The 24,853-nt window shown below is 44.0% G+C and overlaps 1 protein-coding gene across 1 annotated transcript in view; it reads right to left on the reverse strand.

Annotated features, from left to right (window-relative positions):
- The window catches only part of gas2l1 (growth arrest-specific 2 like 1), a 49,834-nt gene that overhangs the window by 21,181 nt on the left and 3,800 nt on the right, over window positions 1–24,853 (reverse strand).

Here is a 24,853-nt window from a genome sequence, read left to right on the forward strand (position 1 = left end):
CATATCACTGAGCTAGTCTCTCTCTCTCTCACCACTGAGCTAGTCTCTCTCTCATATCACTGAGCTAGTCTCTCTCTCTCTCTCCACTGAGCTAGTCTCTCTCTCTCTCATATCACTGAGCTAGTCTCTCTCTCATATCACTGAGCTAGTCTCTCTCTCTCTCACCACTGAGCTAGTCTCTCTCTCTCTCTCATATCACTGAGCTAGTCTCTCTCTCTCACCACTGAGCTAGTCTCTCTCTCTCTCATATCACTGAGCTAGTCTCTCTCTCATATCACTGAGCTAGTCTCTCTCTCATATCACTGAGCTAGTCTCTCTCTCTCTCTCTCTCATATCACTGAGCTAGTCTCTCTCTCTCACCACTGAGCTAGTCTCTCTCTCTCTCACCACTGAGCTAGTCTCTCTCTCTCTCACCACTGAGCTAGTCTCTCTCTCTCATATCACTGAGCTAGTCTCTCTCTCTCTCTCACCACTGAGCTAGTCTCTCTCTCTCTCTCATATCACTGAGCTAGTCTCTTTCTCTCTCTCTCTCTCATATCACTGAGCTAGTCTCTCTCTCTCATATAACTAAGCTAGTCTCTCTCTCACCACTGAGCTAGTCTCTCTCTCATATCACTGAGCTAGTCTCTCTCTCACCACTGAGCTAGTCTCTCTCTCATATCACTGAGCTAGTCTCTCTCTCTCTCTCATATCACTGAGCTAGTCTCTCTCTCACCACTGAGCTAGTCTCTCTCTCTCTCTCATATCACTGAGCTAGTCTCTCTCTCTCTCTCTCTCTCTCTCTGTGAGAAGCAGACAGACGGTGAGTTAGTGGAAAGATCTCGGTGGTGAGCGGCCGCCGCTGTGACACTCTTTCCTTTTACAGAACTGCCTGTTTTCCTTAAAACCCTGCAGACTCTACCAGTGAGTCTCTCTCTCTCTATATGTCTCTCTGTGTGTCTGCCAATAGAATAGGACTCTCTGGAGCAGATCAACATCATGACCCTATTGGCTCCATGCTGCCTAATAATGCCAGGCGTGGGCTAGAGGGGTATAAAGCCCCCCAGCATTGAGGAGCTGTGGAGCAGTGGAAGAACTGTGTTCTCTGGAATGATGGTGGAGGAGCTCCATCCAGTACTTTCGGATGGGATGAGTTGGGGATGATGAGGTGGGGTGAAGATCATCCCAACAACATCCTGACCTCATTAATGCTCTTGTCGCTGAATGCAATCAAATGCTCACAGCAATTCTCTTCCAAAATCTAATTTGTCCACAGAATGTGTATGAGAGAGAGAGATGAGGGGGGTGGGGGGGTAATGAGATGTGAAGTGTAGAGAGATAAACAGAAGGGGGGTCCAGGATGGGTGGGTTTCTCTCTGGAGCAAAGTTCTAACAGGTTTATCAACCAACCACACACACACACACACACACACACACACACACATACACACACACATACACACACACATACACACACACATACACACACACACCATTTTCCAGCTTCCTTCTGTTGTTATCTTTCTCTCTCGCCCTCTCTTACTCCTAGTCTCTACTTCACTGTGAGGAGTGTAAACTCAGGAAAGGCAGCGGTTCTCCATAGGAGTGGTTCCTAACCCAGGACCCGGAGAACCCCCTGTCCACTACACTGCTCCCAACACACCTGACCCAGACTATAAACACTACACACACTGCAGATTCATACTGGATTAATGTCAGACTGTAAACACTACACACACTGCAGATTCATACTGGATTAATATCAGACTGTAAACTCTACACACACTGCAGATTCATACTGGATTAATAACAGACTGTAAACACTACACACACTGCAGATTCATACTGGATTAATAACAGACTGTAAACACTACACACACTGCAGATTCATACTGGATTAATGTCAGACTGTAAACACTACACACACTTCAGATTCATACTGGATTAATATCAGACTGTAAACACTACACACACTGCAGATTCATACTGGATTAACATCAGACTGTAAACTCTACACACACTGCAGATTCATACTGGATTAATAACAGACTGTAAACACTACACACACTGCAGATTCATACTGGATTAACATCAGACTGTAAACACTACACACACTGCAGATTCATACTGGATTAATATCAGACTGTAAATACTACACACACTGCAGATTCATACTGGATTAATATCTGACTGTAAACACTACACACACTGAGATTCATACTGGATTAATATCAGACTGTAAACACTACACACACTGCAGATTCATACTGGATTAATATCTGACTGTAACCACTACACACACTGAGATTCATACTGGATTAATATCTGACTGTAAACACTCTACACACACTGCAGATTCATACTGGATTAATATCTGACTGTAAACACTACACACACTGCAGATTCATACTGGAGTAATGTCAGACTGTAAACACTACACACACTGAGATTCATACTGGATTAATATCAGACTGTAAACACTACACACATTGCAGATTCATACTGGATTAATACCAGACTGTAAACACTACACACACTGCAGATTCATACTGGATTAATATCAGACTGTAAACACTACACACACCGCAGATTCATACTGGATTAATATCTGACTGTAACCACTACACACACACTGCAGATTCATACTGGATTAATATCAGACTGTAAACACTCTACACACACTGCAGATTCATACTGGATTAATATCTGACTGTAAACACTACACACACTGCAGATTCATACTGGATCAGTTAGCTTATCGTTGACCTGAATTCCGTGTTATGCTATGCTCTCTTATCTCAGTGGCTGGGCGTCTGTCTGCGGAGGGTAATCGGTGCCGTTTCCTCTTAGAGTGGAGGCGACTACGCAGAAGGAAATGGGCGATCAAGGAAGATAGCAAATGCATGTGGGTCAATCACATCACTGCAAACCAGCTGCTGCCGGCGCCCTTCCACACTGACCTGAGATCAGGTCCCATAGCTGCCGTATCGCAGTAACAGCTTAGCAGTGGAAAATGCAGAAGTACGGAGCTAAAGCCATAACATTAAAACCACCTGCCTAATATTGAGTAGATCCCCCTCGTGCCACCAAACCAGCGCTGATCCATCAAGGCATGAACTCCAGAAGAACTCCTCTGAAGGTGTCCTGCGGTATCTGGACGACATCAGAGGTTTCAGCACATCCTTTAAGCCTTTTCATTGTGAGGTGGGACCTCCATGAGCATCAACGGTTCCTCCTTGGAGCACTTTTGGTAGGTACTCATCACTGCATACCGAGAACACCCCAAAAGACCTGGCTGGTGGTTTTTACAGAACCATTTATCCAGTGAAGGAACAAGTTAACCATTGTCTTTATGTAGGCCTATAGTTATTTGAGATGTCATGGTTCTGTACAGAACCCCTGAAGAACCCATATCTTTTTTAATATTGTAAACAAAACGACGACTTGTCAGAACCCATTTGTAAATGGTTCTACTGGAGGTTCTCCATCAAAATACCCACAGGGACCCACTGGACCCAGATCATCAGTGCTAGGCCCTTCAGCTGGGTTCAGTGGTGGTAATGTTATGGCTGGTTGGTGTAAATTGTTCAGGCTGTAGGTGATCGCAGCTGATCTCAGGTCAGTGTTGGTAGTGCACCCCCCCCTGTGCTCACACCCATGGGAGCGTGGAGAGGAGCTCTTTTTGGAAAGATAAGGAGAACGAGGAGGGCTGGGCTGTTTTGGGGAAAATACGGCATCGTTTCTTGGTAACTACGTGACTTTTCAGGGCTTTCCGAGGTCCTGGGGGCAAGAGAGAGGAGGACGAGTTGATAAACACACACACACTTCACACATCACACACACACACACACACACACACACACACACACACTGTGACCGGTTTGTTGTGGAGATTGCTCAGAGGAATCTAGGTCAGATCAGTCCACAACACAAACTCAATAATAAATAAAAACAAGCAGAACACGTTTAAACAGGGGAAACCCAGAGCGCTCCAGCGGAATGAGGCGCTGTCCCTTTGGGCAGAGGGTCGCGGGTTCGAGGGGCAGTCTGGCTTGCTGTGCACATGTTGGAGGAGGAGTGTGTGCATCTTGGAGGATGTATGGGTGGGTAACTGGCAATCCAATTTGGGAAGAAAATGGATAAAGGTGGGGCTAAACTACTGTAGGCTAAATGGGTGGGGTTAAACTACTGTAGACTGAATGGGTGGGGCTAAACTGCTAAAGGCTGAATGGGTGGGGCTAAACTGTTGTAGGTTAACTGGGTGGGGCTAAACTACTGTAGGTTAAATGGGTGGGGCTAAACTACTGTAGACTGAATGGGTGGGGCTAAACTGCTGTAGGTTAACTGGGTGGGGCTAAACTACTGTAGGTTAAATGGGTGGGGCTAAACTACTGTAGACTGAATGGGTGGGGCTAAACTGCTGTAGGCTGAATGGGTGGGGCTAAATTGCTGTAGGTTAAATGGGTGGGGTTAAACTACTGTAGACTGAATGGGTGGGGTTAAACTGCTGTAGGCTGAATGGGTGGGGCTAAACTGCTGTAGGCTGAATGGGTGGGGCTAAACTGCTATAGGCTGAATGGGTGGGGCTAAACTGCTGTAGGTCAAATGGGTGGGGCTAAATTGCTGTAGGTCAAATGGGTGGGGCTAAACTGCTGTAGACTGAATGGGTGGGGCTAAAGTAATGTAGGCTGAAAGGGTGGGGCTAAAATGCTATAGGCTAATTGGGTGGGGATAAAGTGGTGTAGTTTAAATGGTGGAATGAAACTGCTGTAAGCTAAATGGGTAGGCTGAACTGATGTAGGCAGAATAGCAAGGGCTAAACTGCTGTAGGTTGAATGGGTGGGGCTAAACTGCTGTAGGTTGAATGGGTGGGGCTAAACTGCTGTAGACTGAATGGGTGGGGCTAAACTGTTGTAGGTTGAATGGGTGGGGCTAATGTGCTGCAGGTTCGATGAGTGGAGCTAAACTACTGTAAGCTAAATGGGTGGGGTTAAAGTGTTGCAGGTTAGATGGGCGGAGCTAAATTGCGAACCGGCCGTACTGGGTTTATCTGAGGCCGAGCCCAGCCCGACCCACCACTGAGCTTTTAGTGGGAAGTCGAGCAAGGCTGAGAAACGAAGCCTGACTAAATCCGGTTTGTGCAGGAGAGATATCAGACGACTGGCTGGAGCCGATCCAACCCAAACCAAACCGTTCTCCCAGGCTGGAGCCAGGAATCCGAGAAAGCATTCGCCCAGGCCACCGGGGGGGTGGAGTAGAGGAGGAGGGGGGGTCCGGCACCGGCCCAACATTTTTCTAGCTCCAGAGGGGATGAGGTAATCACTGTCAGCTGCCATCAAACCCAAAAAGACAACATCTCCCCACCTTCCACAGCAGAGGAGATGCACTGGTATCACAGAGGAGATCAGGACAATGTCTAATGCCAACGTCAGCTACGAAAATCCAACATCTTCCAAACGTCACTCCAACGTCATATTGATGTGAAAAACACCAACATTTGGTTGAGAGATGTGAAGACCAAGACTAACCTCATCTGCTAAACGTCACAATGTTGACGTTCACACAACGTGAAATTCTAACATTAAGACGTTAAGTTCTAAGTAAGTCATGGTGTTAAGTAAATGTTCAACGTCTGTGTAATGTTGGAGCTTGATGTCAACCCAAATTTTAAAAGTTCGTTTTTGACGGATATTTAACTTTGAATTTTCGACCATAATCCAACATCAGGACAACATCTAATGCGAATGTCAATTTGACGTAGAACAGTGACGACAGCTAACGTTGACATTTTGTTGGTTTTAAGTTTTAAGAAGTTAAGCAACGGAAACCTGACGTCTTCCAAACGTCACATGCCAACGTCCTACTGACGTGAAAAACAACATTTGGTTGAGAGATGTGGAGACCGAGACCTGACATCTGCTAAACCTCAAAACATTGACGTCCACGCAACATGAAATTCTTACATTGATAAAGTAAGTCATGGTGTTAAATAATCAACGTTTAACGTCTGTCTAATGTTGGAGCTTAATGTCTATCCAATGTTCATTTTTGATAAATATTTGACTTCGAATTCCGCCCATAATCCAATGTTTAATGCCAACGTCAATTTGACGTAGAACAGTGACGTCAGCTAACGTTGATATTTTGTTGGTTTTAAGTTTTAAGAAGTTAAGCAACGTCTTCCAAACGTCACATGCCAACGTCATGTTGATGTGAAAAACACCAACATTTGGTTGAGAGATGTGGAGACAAAGACCCGACATCTGCTAAACGTCACAATATTGACGTCCACGCAACATGAAATTCTAACGTTGTTAGACGTTAAGTTATGGTCATGGTGTTAAGTAACCAACGTTCAACGTCTGTCTAATGTTGGAGCGTGATGTCAATCCAAATTTTACATTTGGGTTTAGTTTAGTTTTTGACGGATATTTAACTTCGAATTCTGACCATAATCCAACATCTAATGCCAACGTCAATTTGACGTGGAACAGTGATGTCAGCTAACGTTGATATTTTGTTGGTTTTAAGTTTTAAGAGGTTGAGCAACGGAAATCCAACGTCTTCCAAACATCACATACCAACGTCATACTGACATAAAAGACCCGACATCTGCTAAACGTCAATATTGACATCCAACATAAAACTGTGTTGCTGGTTTTACGTTTGACGTCTGTCTAACGCTGGAGCTTGAGGTCAACCCAATGTTGTTTTTTAATGAATATGAACATTGACAACTAGATTTTACTTTCAACTAAAATTCAACATCTGTCAGACGTTAGGAATCCAACGTCTTTCTTCAAGTTCCTGCTGGGTTTAATTACCAGCCTTCCAGAACTGGAATTCCCCATTTCAGAGGTGGTGAAAACAGGCGGTGGCAGGCCTCACCCTCACCCTCCCAGTGTTGGGAGCATTACATGTAATAGGGGAGAGTGGACTGGGTCTAAATTCTTAAATCAGCGAGGAAATATATATATGTATAAAATATGTAAATGAGCTATGTTCTGATTGGCTGAACCTGTATAAGGCGTCATTCTAAAAGCAGCCCAGACCGAAACATTCCTTGTACCTCTTTTGATGGAAGGTGGAACATTCCAGAACACTCCTGTGTTTGAGGTATTGATCACGTCTACCAAATGAAAGGATCAGAATAATGGGCAGTGATAAGGGTGGGCTGACACTGGGGGGCTGATAAGCAACACAGAGGCCTGCTGTGTGTGTTTAGTCAGCCTAGCTAAAAGGAGATGCAGATATGTTAACTAAAACACACACACACACACACACACACACACACCCCAACATTTAGACCAATACACACTTGCATGCAAATACACATCTGGATCAACAGGTCAGACCAGCTGACTCAGATGATTCACATAAAAAATCTAATTCAATCACATTTATTTGAATCATATGAACCACACGCTCTGGACAAAAGTATTGGGACACCTGCTTATTCACGGTTTCCTCTGAAATCAAGGCAATTAAAAGAGCTGATCCTGCTTCTGCTGGAGTAACTGTCTCTACTGTCCAGAGAAGAAGACTTTCTACTAGATTTTGGAACATAAAACATTGCTGTGAGGATTTGATTGCATTCAGCAACAAGAGCTTTAGTCAGTGAGGTCAGGATAATGTTGGATGACTTATCTACCTCATTGTCCCAACTCTCCCAAACTCATCCATCCCATAAGTAGTGGATGGAGCTCCACCACCATCATTCTGCTCCACAGCTCATCAATGCTGGGGGGCTTTATACCCCACCTCTAGCCCACGCTTGGCATTAGGCAACATACTGCCAGTAGGTTCAGTGTCCACAAACTTTTGGTAAGTACACTATAACTGAGTCTTTCAGCTCTCAAAGGACCTTTGTTAGCTGTTAAGGCTCGCGCTCGAGGGCACATATAAAAACACTGCAGACATCACAAGTCTACTTGTCTCCCCACAAGACCATCCAGCTCATACAGTCATACAGCTGCACTGGGGGCAGCACAGTAAACACACAGTACCGTACAGTACAGTAGCGGCCCTCAATTAGTTCAGGTCCAGTCAAAACACCCATTAAAGGGCCCATACCTCCCTTTATACCATCAGCAGCCAGAGCCTGAGGGAGCACAACTGGCCTCGCTCCATCTCCGGGTGGGTAGCAGGTCTCCCCACATCACTTCAGTGTGATGCTGGCCGGCACTGGGCATCTGCTAGCCGATGCATCAGAGCGGGGTACCCGGCACTCTCCTCTGAGCGCGGTTGGTTGGTTGCCAGCTGACGTTGCATTGGTCACAATTCAGAAAAGAGCCGGTGGCTGGTTGCCACCGACTATGTCAGTCCTCAGCCTCCTAGTGTCGGGAGCATTACATATAATACAGGAGAGTGGGTTGGGTCATTGGTCGTCAAGGAAGCAAGACTGATATGTAAATTAGCTTTGTTCTGATCAACCACAATTGACTCTCACTCTAATTCCCAAAAAAGTGAAGAAAATCCATTTCCATTATATCCTATTCAAAACATCCAACATCCTGACCTCACTAATGCCGCTCTTGTTGCCGAATGCAATCAAATCCTCACAGCGATGCTCCTCAAAAATCTAGTCTAGTCCTTTTCTCTGGTCAGTAGAAGCAGTTACTCCAACAAAAGCAGGAGAAACTCTTTTTAATACCTTTAATTTCAGAAGAAACGGTGAATGAGCAGGTGTCCCAATACTTCTGTCAATTTAGTGAATGTATTTTAATGTGTTCAGGTTGGAAAGCTGGTCTGGTTCCATCAACATAGAATTGCACTGAATTATTTGCATGTTAACATAAACAGCATGGAGATCAGATGACCCTCCAGCTTCTATCTGATCTAAGAATCAAACATCACCATAACGACCCTAAACGAGCCACGCCGATACAGGCAGCCGGCCAGAACCATAAAGTGGGCTAATCCTCCGCTGATTAACATTCCCATCATGCAGGAGGAGCACTGCCCGTTCACTTCCTCACATCTCCGCGTCAATAAAGCGAAGTCCACAGATTAATGAGGTCATCCCAGCCTACCGAATCCAGGAAGGTCAGTGTGGTCAGCAGGTCAGCTGCAGCATGTGGATCAATTTATTGTGTATACGGACAGCGCAGAAGCCCTCAATATGCAAATGAGCCCTCTGATGACCAATCAGTGTGTCTTGCTACTAACATAAACTATATCTGTAATATCACCTGACGTAATCCAAGCGTACGCCATATGTCTAATCCACTGTAGTGTGGACAAAAGTATTGGGACACCTGCTCATTCACAGTTTAGTCTGAAATCAAGGGGCTTAATATGAGTTAGTAGAGGAGAGAAGGCTTTCTACTAGATTTTGGAGGAGCATTGCTGTGAGGATTTGATGGCATTCAGCGACAAGAGCATCATAATCATCCCCACCTCATCCCAAGAGTACTGGATCGAGCTCCACCACCATCATTCCAGAGAACACAGTTCTTCCACTGCTCCACAGCTCAATGCTGCTGGGGGGCTTTATACCCCTCTAGCCCCTCTATACAATATATATTTATATACTGTATAACACTATATCTAATATTACTGTATAACAACTCATATCTTATATCTATATCTCAACTATATAATATATCTGAACTATATAGCTAATATATATATATATGGTCTATATTAGTGGTATATGGTTTATATATCATATATAGTTTGAATAGCTAAGCCAAGCTATATATGAAACATAAATGTATATATATATATATATATCATAAAGCGCAGTAATATGTCTAATATAAACAATTTAATATAAGTAATATATATATATATATTCTATAACCTTCATACATTATGAAGGTGAGTGCCTGCGGGAGCTGCTGTATTATTAGTGTAAAATATGACGAGCTGTCAGAAATATTAAAGCATCAGCCAATCACCACACACACACACACACACACACACACACACACACTTCAGCTATTGAAGGGGGGGATGTTTAATAGAGATGGATAGATGTCATAATGCATGCAACTGTGTAGCTATGAACACACATGCTCCCATTCTGTCAACAATCATTTGATACACACACACACACACACACACACACACACGTTTCATACACTACCACACTTTTATGCACCCTTAGATTCGTGCCAGTCCGCACCAATACACTCTCTCTCTCTCTCTCTCTCTCTCTCGCCCTCAGGTTGTGACATTGTGCTTCTGCTTCAGTGTTTTGTATATAAATGCATAATCATCCCCCTTCCCTCACACACACACACACACACACACACACACACACTCACACAACCCCCACTCCCATTTTCTGCTGTGCCCTCATTGTCACCCCTACACTTCATCACACACACACACACACACACACACACACACACACACACACACTTGCTCACATCTCTGTAAGGAGATAAGGACAGAGAGGAGAACTGAAGCTGCTTTGTTGTCTGCAGCTCTAACGGCACACATCATCATCATCATCATCATCATCATCATCATCCTCCTCTTCTTCTTCTTCTTCTTCTTCCGGTCTGTGTGTGTGTGTGTGTGGGAGACAGAGAGCGGCTGAACAGTAACTTTTGTGTTAATGGTTTGTGCAGATAACATCTGGGACTCTCTCACACACACACACACACACACACACACACACACACACACACACACACACATACACACACACAGGCATGCGCCTGACCTCACCTGACCTGAGCACATGAACCTGTCCTTTACTAGAATACAGTCCGGAACCCTCCGGACACTCTGAGACTCTGAGACCCTGGGACTGTTTCAGGGGTCAATAGGTCACGTCCTGCCCGCATGTTCTGTTCCAAACCACAGAAGCCTAAACACACTCGGTGTGTGTGCGGTGGTCATGGAAAAAACACACACACACACACACACACACACAGAGCGTTTCACCCCCTCATGCGGGTCCTGCTGTGTGCAGAAACTGCTGGGGAGAGTTTATCTCATCACTGCCAAAACCAAACCTCATACACTGTATGGACAAAAGTATTGGGACGCCTGCTCATTCAGCGCTTCTTCTGAAATCAAGGGTATTCAAAAGAGCTGATCCTGCTTCTGTTGGAGTGACTGTCTCTACTGTCCAGAGAAGAAGAGGGTTTACTACATGTTGGAGGAAGGAGCATTGCTGTGAGGATTTGATTGCATTCAGCCACAAGAGCTGTGTTAGTGAGATCAGGAAGTTGTCGGTATGATCACCACCACCACCACCTCATCATCCTCAACTCCTCAACTCATCCCAAGAGAGAGAGAGAGGGGGGGGGGGACAGTGGTTTTTCATCTGTTCAGTTCACACACACACACACACACACACACACACACACACACACACACACACACCATGCCTCAAGTGTCTTTACTGTACACTCCAGTACACTCCACTCTAATGGAGACACACACACACACACACACACACACAGAGAAAAGTAGGTCATGGCAGTGTGCATCGACTCACACAGGCTTTACTGGTAGCCTCTCTCTCTCTCTCTCTCCCTCATGTAAAGTCAGTGTCTCTCTGCCAGTAGTTCTGTAGGGTGTGTCTTGCTGACAGCTGCACACCTACCTGCACATCTGGCTCTATCATACCTGCTGTGTGTGTGTGTGTGTGTGTGTGTGTGTGTGTGTGTGTGCTTCTAGAAATGTGTATTTACAGACAGTGTGTGTACAGTCATTTCAGACCCCTCTATCAAAGGCCGAACAGCCAAAGGCGACTCGGACCCCTGCACACAGTGTGTGTGTGTGTGTGTGTGTGTGTGTGTGTGTGTGTGTGTTAGAGAGCTTTCCATTATGGTCGGTGGCTGAATGAGCTGCATTCACACAGCACAGCGTTAAAGGGGAACTCCACCCACTTTAAATCGCTCCGGGCGTGAATTTTTGAATTGTGCCTAAGAAGATGAGATTGGTGACAGTCTAGGGCCAGTGTTTGTTAGCAACATTAGCCTAGCATCTTTTATTTTGTACTAAATCCCCTCTTTTCAGACTTGTATGCGTAGCTAATAAATGCTGAAGCTAATAAATAAATAATGCTGAAGCTAATAAATGACATTATTAGGCATGTGTCGTGGGTGACAGTCTAGGGCCAGCATTTGTTAGCAACATTAGCCTAGCATCCCCACTGTAAACTGGAGAAGCACATGTCAGACACCAAACATGTATTAGCTGATCGATTAAATCTGGTGTCAGTGATCAATTATGATGATTTTTTTCTGCGACAGAAGACGCTAGGCTAACATTGCTAACAAACACTGGACTTTAACTGTCACCAATCTCCTCTCTGTAATCACACGTAGCTTTGTGACAGATTAATGAGGCGAGCGAAATCGGTGACAGTCTAAGTGAAGTGTTTGTTAGCAACATTAGCCTAGCTTTGATCTTTTTTATTTCCTATTTTTAGACTTGTACACGAAGCGTTGTGACAGATAAATAAATAAATAAATAAGTTAAGATTTTGGGCATGTATTTTGCATATGAGGTCGGTGACAGTCTAGGGCCAGTGTTTGTTAGCAACATTAGCCTAGCATCTTCCACTGATATCTAAGGAAGCACACGTCAGATACCAAACATGTCTCGGCTGACCGACTGAGACGGGGTCAGGGATCAATCAAGGTGCTTAGAATATTTTGCAGAACTTCCCCTTTAACTCAAGCCTCACCTGCAGCTCTGTTCTAAGCTCTGGGAAATGACCGTCTGTGGAGTTGGGCCGGACGCAGGGGCAGTGCGCCTTTACAGCGTGTTCGGCACTGGAAAATCCCATAATGTGATGAGTAAGGACTGGAGGACAGGTGTGGGAGCGGCTGGGTATTTACACCAGCTTTACCGTAACCAGGATAACCAAACACAGCAACACACACTTCCACACACCCTCCTGCCCTTCCTGATGCTCCATATGAGTTTAGGGATTAGCAGGCCTTCTGGGAAGTCTGCTAGGAGTCAGTGTGTGTGTGTGTGTGTGGGTGTGTTTGTGTGTGTGTGACTACAGACAAATGTAGCCATTTTATTTATTATTTTATTTTATTTTAAGTTTTACTATAATTTACTATATTATTGTAATAAATAATAAAATAAAAATAAATGTAATATATTTTTGTCTGTAACAGACTTGATGCATTGATCTGATCCAAGTGCATCAACTTTATAACATCAGACTCAATTAAAATCCTTTATAATAATCAATAAACTTTTACTGTCTATATTCGTATATTCAGTGTTGTTAATATTTTAAGGGGAAGTCCACCAAATGATCAAAATTCTCTGTATAACTCAGTGCGTGAGAAGACTTTAGAGTGAGGGTCTGGTGTGAAATTGTAAGGTTGCTAGGTGGTTGCTATGATGTTGCTAGGTGGCTGCAATGCAGGTGCTAGGTGGTTGCTAGTTGGTTATTATGGTGTCGACTGAGATGGGGTCTATAGTGTGGCTATGGTATCCTAGGCAGTTGCTTTGGTGTTGCTATGTGAGTGATGTGGTGTTGCTAGGGCATGCTGGGTGGTTGCTATGGTGGTATGTCTGAGTAAATGCTGGGGGATTGCTGTAGTGTGGATAGGTGTGGCACAGAGGTTGTTGCTAAGTGGTTGCTATGATATCACATGTGGTTGCTGTGGTGTTCACCATGACTACAACACCAATATAGCCTGTATTTTATTTCCTATCCAAACCCACCAGTGAAGCTACAACACGAGTCTTCTGAGTTTTATATGGAATGATGATGAAGATGATGATGATGATGATGAGGGTAAAATAGTGAATAGAGAATCTCCACTAATGCAGTTTTCTTTAGGGACTACTTTCTGTAGCCGCACTACACCCTGCAGCATGTATCCCTCCACCATTTTAATGATCTGATTTTAAAAGCAGGTTCTAGAGCCGAGCTCTTCTCAGAACTCTGGTAGAACAGTGTCTCAGGCATCAGGCAGCGTCTTCATCACCATTAGGTGAAGAACTTTCTGTGAGGAGCTTTTATTATTAGAGCTTCAGACGTCTGCTTCCCTTCACCTCCACTGTAGAACACTGTGTTCTGACTGGGGGAGGTTATCTAGAACCGAGCGTTTCACACCAAACCCCCTCTCTGATTGACTCTGTTTACATCTTAACCAAAGAATTATACAAAGAAATACACCATATGTCCAAAAGTTGGTGGACACCCAGTCTAATGAATGCATTCAGCTTCTTTAAGCTGCACCCATTGCTGACACAGATGTGCAAATGCACACACACAGCTTGTCTAGTCCCTGTAGAGAAGAAGTACTGCCAATAGAATAGGACTCTCTGGAGCAGATAAACATCATGAACCTATCGGCATCATGCTCCCTAATGCCAGGCGTGGGCTAGAGGGGTATAAAGCCCCCCAGCATTGAGGAGCTGTGGAGCAGTGGAAGAACTGTGTTCTCTGGAATGATGGAGATGGAGCTCCATCCAGTACTCTAACTCTAACTTTGCTCTTCTTTCTGAATACAATCAAATCTCCACAGCAATGCTTCTCCTCCTCCAAAATCTAGTAGAAAGTCTTCTTCTTTGGACAGTAGAGACAGTTACTCCAACAGAAGCAGGAGAAACTCTTTTAATGGTCTTGATTTCAGCAGAAACAATGAATGAGAAGCTGTCCAAATACTTTTGTCCAAATAGTGTACGCTAAAACTCATCAGCTTTAATCAAATTCTGATGGAATTTGATAAAAATCTGACACACTCTTAATGTGTGTGTGTAGATGTGTGTGTGTGTAGGTGTGTGTGTGTGTGTCCTTGTGTCACACTAACGTTGGCTGTAAGAAGCAGCAGATTTCCTTCCATATTCCTCAGGGATGAACAGGATTACCTGCAGCATGGAGATCAAAGGCTTTTCTCTTGTATCCCTCTAATCTCTGTAGATCTCTTTAAAACATTAAACTGTTACTCTGTGAACTAACGCTTGCACCTTTTTCATCACTTCGACATCATGTGAAAAAATTAGGACACCCCATGAGAAACTCTGTGTTTTTGATCATATGTAAACATCTGGAGGTCTTATCAGAACATGGTTGGAGAGGATTATTCTGGAGGAGTCTGGAGTCTGATTTAAACCTCAGAAGTTTAGTCTGGTCTGATCTTGATGTGAAGAGGTGAAGAAGATCACAATCATGGTCAGATCCAGAGAGCTCTCTGAGGCCTTCAGAAAGAAGGGTGGAGATGTTGTAGAGGAGTCTGTAGATGGAAGGGGTTTAAACAGATCTCAGAACAGTTAGAGATCAGCCGCTGTTCTACTGTTCGCTAAATCATCTACAAGAGGAACAGCTGACCAACATGACCAGGTCAGACCGTCCTAGCTAGTCCTAGAACCACAAGACGAGTCAAGAAGCCTCCAACAGTCCTAAAATCTCATCATGGTAGCAGGTAGATCTCACCACAGCGTCCAGACCAGACCAGACCAGACTAGATCTTCATGGGAGGACAAATGGCATAGCCTGTAAATGTGTGTGTGTGTGTGATCTGTAGACCACACCTGATATGAGGTTACAGCTTTCCCTGAACCCTAAAGGTCCATTAGGACCAGCTTTAATATTTAATGAAGCGGATGCCGCGGCTCCAGGACAAACTGGAGAGAAACTGGAGAACTCTGAAATTTACACCATTAACCGCTTCACCGCCGAGACCCAGTCGGACACTCAGTCCAGGTCTCATTAGTCCAGCGCTGAGATTAGACAGAGTTCTGACCCATAATGTACTGAAACACAGCGGAGGATGAGGACCCTCTCAGAACTATTCTGCGCTCTGATGCTCTGTGCTAACTCCAGACCACCTGTAGGTCCATGATCTACAGGTACTGATGAAGTCCACGGTAGAACCCACCCAGAGAAGCAGGCTGAGATATTTCTGCAGTAACACACAATGCTGTGCTGCACCACGTTAATATGGTGTTGCTGTGGTATTCAAAGGGACAGCTATGGTGTTTCTACATGGTTGCTAGGTGATTGCTATAGTGTTTCCAGGTAGTTGCTGCAATGTTGCTGGGAGGTTGCAGTGCAGGCGATAGGTGGTTGCTAGAGCGTTGCAGCATTGGTCACAATGGTGTTGCTATGGTATCCTAGGATGTTGCTGCACATGCTGCACGGTTGCTATGGTGTTTCTATGTGGTTTCTAGGTCATTGCATTAGAGTTGCTAGGTGTTGCTAGGTGGTTTCTAGTCAGTTGCCATAGTGTTGCTGCATGGTTATTATGGTGTTACCATGGTATCCGAAGCAGTTGTTAAGCTGTTGCTGTGTGGGTGCTGTGGTGCTACAAGGGCGTGCTGGGTGGTTGTTATGGTGTTTCTAAGCAGATTGCTATAGTGTTGATAGGTGTAGCAAAGTGGTAGCTAGAATGCTGTTAGGTGGTTGCTAGGCAGTTGCTCTGGTGTCCAAGGTCCTTGCTAGGCGATTGCTATACTGTTGCCAGGTGGTTGCTGCAAGGTTGCTTGGTGTTTGCAATAGGTGAGGCGATAGGTGATTGCTGGTGGTGATGCTGCTTGGTGGTTGCAAGAGCATTGCTACATGGTTGCTATGGTATCCTAGTACATTGCTATGGTATTTCTAAGCAGTTCCTATGGTGTTGTGAAGTGGTTGCTATGGTATCCCAGGTGTGCTATTGCTATCGTGTGGCTAAGAAGTTGCTAGACGGGTGCAAAAGTGTTGCAAGGGTATTACTATGGTGTTGTTTAGAGGTTGCAAGGGAGTTGCTATGGTATCCCAGGTGGTTGCTACCCAGAATCTGTCCATATGTGCTTTGGAAATCTATGAAAAGCTACAAGCTGCAACTTGGTCACTCAAAACCACGAATAGTAAAAAGGCGTAAAAGGTAAAAAGGTCAGAGATCAATTATGATCCCTTGATTGTTTTGGCTAAACTGTCCCTTTAAGGTAAAGCTCAGCTCGGCCTTGATCAGCCGACCGGCCGACTCGTCGCACGCTGCAGCTGCTCTTCCCCTGCCCTTTAAACAAACCCCGTAATTACAGAGGCAGCAGTACAGTAATCCTGGAGGGAGAGCGAGAGAGCGAGAGAGAGAGAGAGAGAGAGAGAGAGAGAGAGAGAGAGACACTGATGCTGAACTGTGAATTACCCAGAATGGCCTGTGGGACCAGACTGTGGTCGTTACTGGTCGGTCAGCTGTAAACAAACACTGTTGCTGTTTTGGTCCACATGCTCATCAGCCATCAGCCACAGCAGCGGGTTCACCAATCAGCCGTAACATTAAAACCACCTGCCTAGTACTGACCACCCCCCTCCACCGTCCCCCCGGGGCCTCCACAAGACCTCTACAAGACCTCTGACCAAGGCGTCCTGTGCTGTAATATCTGGCACCAAGGCTAACCTTCGCAGCAGGTCACGGGGTCACCGGTTGCCCTTCCTTGGTCACTTTTGGCAGGTCGGTACTGACCACTGCATTCCGGAAACACACCCCACAAGCCCTGCCTGATGTTTTGGAGATCCAGTTCGGACCCAGTCGTCTAGACATGACAGTTTGGCCTGCTGTCTGAGATGCTTACTGCTTGCAACACATGACTGTTCACTCGCTTCCTAATACAGCCACCCCACAGTGAAACAGGGAGGTGCTACGCTAACAGACCAGAAGAAGAAGGAGGCCGAGCTGGATGATTTGACCTCTATTTTGACCTCTATTAAAATCCCCTGCCTCTATGCCTCTAATGTTACAGTGAGTGTTCGCCCTCAGCTGCTTTACTGCAACAGTTGCTGGACCACGCCCGGTGGGGCCTTCTCCACGTCTCCACAGCCGGCCTGTGGTCAGTCTGGCTCAGAACATGAGAATAGTTTTAATGTGTAACCTGATAGCGGCGAGTGTTCAGGCAGTGAGGAAGCTGGACTGTCCCTGTTGGGGCTTTATTAATGCCTCCACACACACACACACACACACACACACACACACACACACACTTTCTCGCTCCGAACCTGTTCTGCTGATGCCGGCAGATCGAGGCAGGTGCACACAGTGGGAAGAGAAAACTGGCAGGGCACTCAGGAAATAGGACACAGCGAGAGCAACAGGCAAATTGAGGTGCATCGCGTCCCCGATGCCCCAGCATGCACTCTGTTCTAGACCTGTGGTGCTAATGGGACCCAATTTATTACATCTATGAACATTTTCACACATCAGCCTCTTATCATCTTGATTTATCCAAGGAAAGCTGGTTGGTGCGCCCTCTAGAGGTTGACAGTTCGGTTCTACGCATGTAACTCCGCCCCAATTGATGATGACATTACATATTGTGGTGAGTGGCAGGCTTTTATAGGTACCTACGAAGTATTCTACCCCGCCCACTTCTCACTAAGCCCCGCCTCTTTGCACTTGTATGCATTTTTCAAAGCTGCTGGGAGACCCATTGATGCTGAGGGAGGGTGTACTCTTTAAAAGTACTAGAGGTGGGATTTAATGGTTCCCGAAAGTTGTCCCCGTCACGGGAAGGTTGTGAGTTCGATTCCTAGTGCTGCCACAGCCATCCGTGTCAGGGGGTGCTATAGAGCATTGCTGCATTCTAGCACAATTAGTCAGGGAAGTTAAGTTAGATGCAGTGCTAGCTTTGACTCTTCTAGCTTATGGACAGTATATGGACAAAAGTATTGGGACACCTGCATAATTCACAGTTTCTTCAGAGATCAAGGGTGTTAAATAGAGCTGATCCTGCTTTTTATGACTGATTACATTCAATAATATAAAGGTGTCATGATATCGATATCAGTTCCTCTCTTAAAGTTATAACATTTAATGCCACAGTTAGGCAGCTGTGAGTCACCCTGACGGCGTAAACCGGCCATTAAAAGTAGTAAAAGTGTTTATGAGCCCTGCATGACAGCAAAATCAGTGTGTTTACAATATGCTTGTAAAACCATATCTAAGCCAAGGACACATCCTTGCTATTTATACATCAAACAAGCAACTTAAATGCTCAACATATGCATTCTGTCATATTTAAATAAATAAATTAATAAATAAATGGAATCAAATGAAATAAACAAAATGTCCTTATCAGTATAGGTTAACGCCTGAATTTTTGCAACCAGAGGCCCTGAGCTGGAGCCAGACTCGCCTACTCATTTGGTAGACCCGCCCCCTTCTCCCAGACCAGGCCTCAGTGTCTCAGACCGCCTTCACTGAGCTTCCAGCGCAGAAGCAGAGTGCCCTGGACGCTCCAACAGTCAAAGTGCAGCCAAAGCTCCTCCATGTACTAAACAGAAAGGACGCCATGCAGGTCCTGCAGAATAAGCCAAGGCTGTCTGTCAATCACTTAGTGATTAAGTGTAGCTCAGCCTTCTTACGACAGAGCAGAGTGAGGGTTAAAAAAAGTGATTCCCGGGGGGAAATACAAAATGGGCCGATATCAGCACAGGAGTTTGGAGACATCAGAGATGGGCGGTGCTGGTTTGTCACTGAAACATAAGGGGATGGGCGGGGCTACACATTACACTGCAACCAGCCAGCATTTCTGAGAGGCGTCGTGCTGCCCGGGTTTTCTACAGTCAGCAGTACAGGTTCTGAGGAGGTCATGGGGGGCGTAGGCGGAGGAAAGGGCGTCATTATGTACTTTTAATTGCTTTAGAGGTTTGATGGACATCAGCCAATGTGGAGCAGAACATCTGAATATCACCTGTACGTCTGGCAGGAAGTGGATGTTGCAGACGTTGTAGAAGTTGTAGATGTTGTGGGTGCAGAAGCTCAGAGCTGGCTTGGCACACTGCTTAGACCAGTGGAGCAAAAGTAGCTCTTGTAAGATTTGGGGGTAAATATTTGGTGGTCCTCCAGTTCCACATTGTTGGGCTCCAGCTGGAGAAGCAGAGCAGTACCTGGCTTATTATAGCAACTCCTGCTGAACCAAAGCCACAAAGTAGGTTTCCAACACAAGGTGCTTATTTCTATCTACAGAATCCTGACTGCTGAATACGCAGTCCTGAGAGCGCTGCACCCGGAAATCACGACGGCCCTAAAGAGCCGAGTCATGTTCTTCTCTCTTCTCTGAAAACTGCAGATCATGAGGCTGTATGTTCCTGCGGCGAGCCGTAATGTGCTACAATCCTCTAGAATCAGCTGAGGGCTGTTATATAACTGCGCTGTAAAAATCCCCCGAGCTCAGAGATCATCTGAACCCAGCGCATGAACTAAAGGTGTGCGGTGTCACGGACTACAAAGCTGAAGTGACCTCGAGTAACCTACACAAAAAAGCTACTCCTACATGGATATTTGATGTAGGTAAACTGGTTCCCATAGCAACGCAGTCTACCAATTTTCCTACCAATGAGAAAGATAATTCACCGTCTATAGTATTTCAATCTCCTCTTGGTGGCGTAATAGAGCTCTGTTTTGAAGCAGATTAGCTTCAGCTTACAGTGAGAACTAGCCAGGCTAGAGTACAGCTTCTAAACATGGTGGAGGTAGTTTCACACACTGTGACTGTAACTAAGACCCCAATAGTAAAGAGCCCCTTTTAACTGTACTACTTGAACTGAATTGAACTTTACTGTACTGAATTAAATTTAAATATACTGAGCTAAATTAAACTAGAGTGAAAAAATGTAAATATTCAAACCTGAATTTAACTATACTGAACTAAGCTGAATTAAATTATAGTGAACTAAATTAAACACTACTAAACTGAATTGAATTGAACTATACTGGACTATAGCTGAATTCAATTCAGTCCAGTATATAACTATACTAAACCGAAAATTCTGAACTGAACTAAATCAAAATATTCTGAACTGAATTAAACTGTCCGGATTTAACTATACTAAACTGAAAGATTTTTAATTAAACTGAACTGCAGAACAAATCCTTACCCTAACTAAACTGAACTATACTAAACTAAACTGGACTAAACTGAACTATACTAAACTAAACTGGACCATACTGAACTAAACTGGACTAAACTGGACCATACTGAACTAAACTGGACTAAACGGGACTATACTAGACTATACTGAACTGAACTGAACTGAATTTAAACTATACTGAACTGCATTTAACTCTACCAAGCTGAACTAAATTTAAACTCTACTGAACTGAACTGAACTCTACTGAACTGAATTGAACTGAATTTAAACTATACTGAACTGCATTTAACTCTATTAAACTGAACTGAATTGAACTGAATTTAAACTATACTGAACTGAATTGAACTGAATTTAAACTTTACTGAACTGAACTCTACCGAACTGAACTGAATTCAAACTCTACTGACCTGAATTGAACTGAATTCAAACTCTACTGAACTAAACTCTACTGACCTGAATTGAACTGAATTGAAACTATACTGAACTGCATTTAACTTTACTGAACTGAACTGAATTGAACTGAATTTAAACTCTACTGAACTGAATTGAACTGAATTTAAACTATACTGAACTGAACTCTACTGAACTGCATTTAACTTTACTGAACTGAACTGAATTGAACTCTACCGAACTGAACTGAACTGAATTTAAACTATACTGAACTGAATTTAAACTTTACTGAACTGAACTCTACCGAACTGAACTGAATTCAAACTCTACTGACCTGAATTGAACTGAATTCAAACTCTACTGAACTAAACTCTACTGACCTGAATTGAACTGAATTTAAACTATACTGAACTGCATTTAACTTTACTGAACTGAACTGAACTGAATTTAAACTCTACTGAACTGAATTGAACTGAATTTAAACTATACTGAACTGAACTCTACTGAACTGCATTTAACTTTACCGAACTGAACTGAATTTAAACTCTGTGTTCTCAGGGCGTTCGGCTGTCCCTCTCCTCTACCTCTAGAATCCACACACTGAGGTCTGAAGGTGAGGCAGTGTGAAGTCATTTCTCAACTGTGATTTCATCAACCTCTCCTACCTGCCAGTTACAAACACACACACACACACACACACACACACACTCACACACACACACACACACTCACACACACTCACACACACTCACACACACTCACACACACTCACACACACACACACAGACACACACAGACACAGACACTCACACTCACACACTCACACAGACACACTCACAGCGCAAAGGTAAGAGGGCTGAAGACTGGCTTAAATATTGTGGTGTTAGCGGGACAGTGTGAATGTCCTGGGTGAGGCCGGGCCGGACAGACTCTGTCTCTGGTCTCTGGTTTAGTGTCCGTTGGGTTGCGTTCACACCTCAGGCCTAAAGAACTGAATTCTGATGAACTGCTCTGGGTTCGGGTCTCCCGAAAGCGACCATCCCACTGAACTCGCTCTACTAGTCAACCCTGAGGCTATGTTCTCATCACCAGGCTTGTTTTAGCTCTGACCCGTTGAGGCCTGCAGTATCTGAACACCTTCAGACGCTACAGCAGGTCTTCTGGGTCCTGTCAGTTGTGGGTGGGGCCTCCATAGCTCAGAACATGCTGGGCTCAGGTCCTCTGAACGGGGCACTGACAAATATGAAATATTAATAATATCCCAGAGACTTACATGACTCATTACAAGATTTGAAAAAAAGCTAGAACAGCTTCACTTCTCTGCTGGATCAGGAGCATGTGGGTGGTTTGAGGACAGCGGCGTAGCCATAGCAACACCTTTTTAAAGCTTTTTTTGTCAGAATTGGGTTTCACAGTGTGAATCTGTAAGAGGGATCAAAGGACTACTGTTCACAACAACAAGGCTTTAGAAAAGGATAAAGAATATTCTAAACATCCTAAAATATATTAAACTGAACTGAACTAAAATATATTAAACTGAACTGAATTAAAATATATTAAACGGAACTGAATTTAAACATTCTAAACTGAACTGGATTAAAATATATTAAACAGAACTGAATTAAACCATTCTAAACTGAACTGGATTAAAATATATTAAACTGAACTGGATTAAAATATATTAAACTGAACTGGATTAAAACATTCTAAACTGAACTGGATTCAAATATATTAAACTGAACTGAATTAAAACATTCTAAACTGAACTGAATTAAAACATTCTAAACTGAACTGAATTAAAATATTCTAAACTGAATTGAACTAAACATATCTGGATTTAACTATACTAAACTGAACTGAAATAATTTTAATTAAATTGAACTACAGAACAAATTCTAACCCTAACTAAACTGGACTAAATTAAACTGAATTGAACTATCGTAAACTATCGTATACCGGGCTGAACAGATTTGAACAGAACCAGTCTAAACTGAACTGAATTGAAAAATACTAAATGAAACTGAACTATATTCAACTGAATTAAGCTACACTGAATTGAATGACTCATCCGAATTGATTCTGAACCAAACTAAACTAAACTGCACTGAGCTGAATGAAATGATTCTGAACCTAACTGAATTAAACTGACCTGTATTCTACTGAGCTAAACTGATGCGAACAGAACCAGACTGAACTGAATCAAACTATCTTGCTGAAGCAAACTGAACTGAACTGAACTGGTTCTTTGTTTTTGTTAGATTGGCGTTCGGGTGTTGTGCACTCTTGTAACATTCTTTTGTCATCAAACTTTTCGTCCCGACTGGACCTCTGGGCGTTTTTTCAGAATTCAGAATTCAGTATTCAGTATTCAGACTTCTGAAGAAATCGTTTTAGGTGTAAACAGAATGGGGGATCTTGCAGAATTATTGGGAACAACAATGTTGGTAGGATCAGAGGTCCCAGCGTTTAGGCAGGTCTGATGCGAGACGAGCTAAAGAGCTTAACTGATCCTGGAGCCGCTTTGAGCTTCAGTGTAAACGAAGCTCGAGGTCCTGGGCTGGGTGCAAATGAGTCTACTGTAGGACCCTGGCCCTCATCTCGTCAGTGCTGACCTGACCTCTCAGCAGTGAGGGCAAACACTGAGGTGTGACTGGCTGGGGGTGAACGGTCACAATTAGGACACACACACACACACACACACACACACACACACACACACACACACACGCCGTATTCAGCATAAACACACAACGCTAAAACACTGCATAACTGTGGTTCCATAAAGTAGCAGATTTGCGAGTGTGAAGAAACGAGTAAAGAACCTTAAAGGTTCTCTAGATCTTTAAAAGGTTCTACACTGTCCCACATTTCCATAATATGCACGGTTCTCCTCTGGTTTCACTCCAAGAACCCTTTGAAGCACCTTTCACTTTTTTAAGAGTGCTCAGTGTGACGTATCGCAGTAGCACATGCTGATCCTCTGACAACACCGCCTCTTAAAAACATGCTGGAGCTGTTCTGACCTGCATTCGGCCCGTTTTGAGCCGCGAACTGAACTGAATTAAGAGGTTTATGTGAGGTCACCAGAAATACAAACACTCCACCAGCCCGGTTCAGACACTGGACGACGCTCTGGTCTCTCTTTTGTTTTTTACTTTGCCAGACGTTAGAACGTTGAGTTCAGCCGAAGTGAACTAAAATAAAATGAATTAAAGTGAACTGAAGTGAACTTTACTAAACCGGACTGAACTGAACTGAATCAGACTGAACTGATTTGAACTGAACTTTATTAAACTGGACTGAATTGAACTGAATCAGACTGAACTGAATTGAACTGAACTGAATCCGACTGAACTGAATTGAACTAAACTTTACTAAACCGGACTGAACTGAACTGAATCAGACTGAACTGAACTGAATCAGACTGAACTGATTTGAACTGAACTTTATTAAACTGGACTGAATTGAACTGAATCAGACTGAACTGAATTGAACTGAACTGAATCCGACTGAACTGAATTGAACTAAACTTTACTAAACCGGACTGAATTTTACTGAACTGAATTGAACTGAACTGATTCAGACTGAACTGTACAGAACTACCTACTGAATTCTACTAAATTCTACTGAATACAGTACTACTACTGATCCTAGTCAGACTGAACTGAATCGAAATGGACTAAACCGAACAAGAAC

Source organism: Salminus brasiliensis, chromosome 20 (genome assembly GCF_030463535.1).
Source record: "Salminus brasiliensis chromosome 20, fSalBra1.hap2, whole genome shotgun sequence".
In the NCBI taxonomy this organism is placed as follows: domain Eukaryota; kingdom Metazoa; phylum Chordata; class Actinopteri; order Characiformes; family Bryconidae; genus Salminus; species Salminus brasiliensis.